This window comes from Bison bison, unplaced genomic scaffold (genome assembly GCF_000754665.1).
Source record: "Bison bison bison isolate TAMUID 2011002044 unplaced genomic scaffold, Bison_UMD1.0 scf7180017859225, whole genome shotgun sequence".
NCBI lineage: Eukaryota > Metazoa > Chordata > Mammalia > Artiodactyla > Bovidae > Bison > Bison bison.
The window spans coordinates 4372-4715 of NW_011489797.1; positions in this window are offsets into that span (position 1 = coordinate 4372).

The following is a 344-nucleotide window of genomic DNA, read 5'->3' on the forward strand; positions in this document are numbered from 1 at the left end:
GACTGTGAAACCGGTTTATGTCTGTGTGTGTGTGTGTTCTGTTCTCAGCCATGAACCCTGGTGATCGCGCAATCGGTTTGTGTGTGTGTGTTAGAGCTGTTCTGAGCCCTGTGACTTGGACAGTGCACAAGCTGTTTATGTATTTGTGTATGTGTGTGTGTGAATCTGTGTGTGTGCTGTTCTCAATCCTGTGCCCTGGAAAGAGTGCAACAGTATTGTGTGTGTGTGTATGTGTGTGTTGTTCTGAGCCCTGTTTCCTGTCGACTGTGAAACCGGTTTGTGTTTATGTGTGTGTGTGTGTCTGTGGTTCTCGAGCCCTGTCCCGTTGGCGACTGTGCAACCGG